The 3260-nt window shown below is 43.8% G+C and overlaps 1 protein-coding gene across 2 annotated transcripts in view; it reads right to left on the reverse strand.

The window, feature by feature from the left end:
- The window catches only part of STPG1 (sperm tail PG-rich repeat containing 1), a 50435-nt gene extending 47570 nt beyond the window's left edge, over positions 1-2865 (reverse strand). For both annotated transcript variants that reach the window (XM_081817756.1, XM_006744711.3), the window contains exon 1: positions 2792-2865. The gene's annotated coding sequence lies outside the window, so the exon portion shown is untranslated. The remainder of the gene's footprint in view (positions 1-2791) is intronic.
- Positions 2866-3260: the final 395 nt, after the last annotated feature.

Here is a 3260-nt window from a genome sequence, read left to right on the forward strand (position 1 = left end):
GGACTCCAGGATCATGATCTGAGTCGAAGGCAGTCGCTTAACCAACTGAGCCACCCAGGCGCCCCTTCAATTTTTAGAAAAGATAAGAAATTAAAAAGACTTTCTGAAACAATCCACAACTGATTGTTTCTGATAATGTACTGATAATGCTTTCCAGTGTTGGTATGCATACCTGTGAAGCCAGGATGAGAGCAGTGCAGCCCAGGTGTGAATGGAGCACTGCCCAGATGTGCCCTACTGGCGAAGTTCCTTGTGTCACTGTTCATGACAGGATGTCACAGCCTACAATCTCGAAAAAGAGTAATGAAGATATACCACCTTCCTTATCAATGGCATATGTCCAAGCAACTCCCAGGTGAGCACCTGTACGGTAATCAAGAGTATCCCTGGGTTCAAGGTTATGCTCTGCCACTTCCTAGTTCTGATTCTAGATGAGTTATTTCATCTTTTGAGCCCACTGCCCCCTCCATCAACCGAGAATGGTAACAGCAGTACTTTCTTCTCAAGGTGCTTATGGATTAAATACAATGATCCATATAATGAAGTAGATGCTGCTGCCTGGTCCATGGTAGGCTTTTTTTTTTTTTTTTAAGATTTTATTTATTTATTTGACAGAGGGAGAGACAGCGAGAGCAGGAACACAAGCAGGGGGAGTGGGAGAGGGAGAAGCAGGCTTCCCGCTGAGCAGGGAGCCCGATGTGGGACTCGATCCCAGGAGCCTGGGATCATGACCTGAGCCGAAGGCAGACGCTTAACGACTGAGCCACCCAGGTGCCCCATGGTAGGCTTTTATGAATATTAGGTTTTAACACGTGCACAGGAATAATGTAGTAACAGCTTAAAATAATAGCTATCATTTACTGAACACTGACAGTCTTAAATACCTTGTATAGAATACTTCATGGTGTCCTTATAACAACCCAGTGAGGTATTATCCTCATTTTATAGATAAGAAAACTGAAGTTTAGAGGGAAGAGTTAGGTGACTTGCTCAAGGTCACAGCAGAAGTAGGAGGTGGAATCAGGCTTTGAACCCAGGAAGCCTGACTTCTGCTCACTCTTAACCACTATCATACCCTCTAAGGCAGCATACACTAAACGTTAACATGCTCAATTTTGACATTTGGCAGCCCTGAGTGGATATGGTTGGTTTTTTAAAACTAGGCTATTGCATAGCGTTTTCAAAATATAAAGCAAATATCTGAGGCTGTCGGAATTTTCACAGAATGCTGGGCTTCCCCAGAACTCAGTTTGAAAATTCCTGAGGCAATTCACTGGTGTGTAGTTCCAATTACTAGAAAGTTCCTGCCTGTATCAAAGCTGATTCATTTTTTTCCCCCTTCACTCATCCTAATTCCACCCCTTGGAATCAGCCTGGAGTAAATCTCACTCCTCTTCCACAATGGTGATTTTCAAAATGCAGGTCACAGCCTACAGTCTTTTGTGAAATTTTTGTCATGAGTGTATGTGCTGGACCACAATATAAAATGCATTTCTTACCATGGGTCACATCAAAAAGTTTGAAAGCCACGGTTGTATATGACTATTCTTCAAGTATTTGAAGGCAGCTGTCATATCCCACCACCTAAAGACATGGGACCTTTTCAGCATCTGCAATACCTCCTTGTAGCATGGGGATTCTTTCCTTCCCTATGCTGGGTATCATCTTTTGGCCCTGTCATCAAATTCATCTGGGTCTCTCCTCAAACTGTCTTAGGGATGTCTTCCTTAGCCACTCTCTCTTAAGGAGCACCACCCCTCTCTCTACCCCTGACCCTGCCTTATGTTTCTCAATGCACTTTTTACTACCCCAAATCACATTTTATATGTACTTCTTTGTATATGGTCTCCCCAATAGAATAGAATCCTCACTAAATCCCCAGTCTGTTTCCTGGCACATAGTAGTTGCTCAATAATATCTGTGTAATGAATGAATACTAGGGGTAGATATATTCTAGCCATAATGCATACTGATGTAGTCATAATACAACTCTTTCCTTTGGGAGCTACATTCTGTAAGGATTTAACTCACCTGACTATAAATACAAATGTGTTTCCACTCTACTATATGTTTAAAAAAAAACTATCATTTATGTTATAGGATTATCACATATCTTATACATTTATACATGCATATTAATGTGCAGTATATGTCAATACATACTAAATCATGTATACTGTTACCTTATGGGGAATTTTACGGTATTTGCATGAACAGTTTTGAGGACATGAGATTTTTATCAATTCAGTTATACATAATGCTATGGTGCATCTTGAAAGTATTTTACATTTTTCAAAGCGCACTCAGGGAAACAATCCACTTCATACTTTTCATATGAGAAACTAAGAAAGCATGTCAGAGAGCGAGAAGGAGCTTTAGCAGCCGGCTAGTGACCGCTAAATTCCAATCTTACCCTTTCATTTTACAGATGGATAAACTAAGGCGCAGAGCAGGGAAGATTTTGCTGAGCCCCGCCCCCCTGGAGCGGACCCAGGGTTAGAACTCAGCTCTTTTTCGTCCACCCACTGCCCGGCACCAGAGCCCCCATCTGTGTGTATATTTGCAGAGGCAGAGGGGATTCAGATGGCCACGCCCCTCGCAGGAGCCCCATGGGGAGGGCACCCCGTGATTATCAGCACCCCTTTAGGTGGGGGCTTTGAGGGCACACCATCAGGGAGGTGCACCTCCGACTGCGGCTTCTTCCCACCATGGAACACCAACCAGCACGCGCCCAGCAGGTCCTCCTCCCCACGACCCCGCCACCCGTTCCCAGACAGGAACTGCCTCCTACCTCGTTGGGTCTCCCTGGGCTGAATCTGGGCTACCCAGCCTCCCCGTCGCTATGGAAACCACGGGCCTAACATTCTAGAGTCCCCCTTTAGGCCGCCTCCTGAGTAACTAGCCAATGGTTTCCTGTTTCTTTAGAGTGAAAAGTTGTTGGCCAATCGTTAGAGGCGTTTCAAAAAAAACCCCAAACAAACAAAAAAAAACAAAAAACAAAACCTTAGGGAAACTGCCAGAATTTTAGGGTTCGGATTAATTACATCAGAACTAGTGGGGAAACTTAATAGGGGGTTATCTAAATGACCCCTCAAATATCTTGTGATAGACCAAGAGCCTTAGAATTTTGTCTACCAGGAAATCCTAGTTAGAAGACGACGACTAACATTCATCCAAGCCCTGTGTATAAAAGTAAAAGAAAAAAGACTGATACGGGCAACGATACAAGGACAGACACACAGTGTTCCTCGAATCCCCCC

This window comes from Leptonychotes weddellii, chromosome 4 (assembly GCF_054177405.1).
Source record: "Leptonychotes weddellii isolate Sample4059 chromosome 4, ASM5417740v2, whole genome shotgun sequence".
NCBI lineage: Eukaryota > Metazoa > Chordata > Mammalia > Carnivora > Phocidae > Leptonychotes > Leptonychotes weddellii.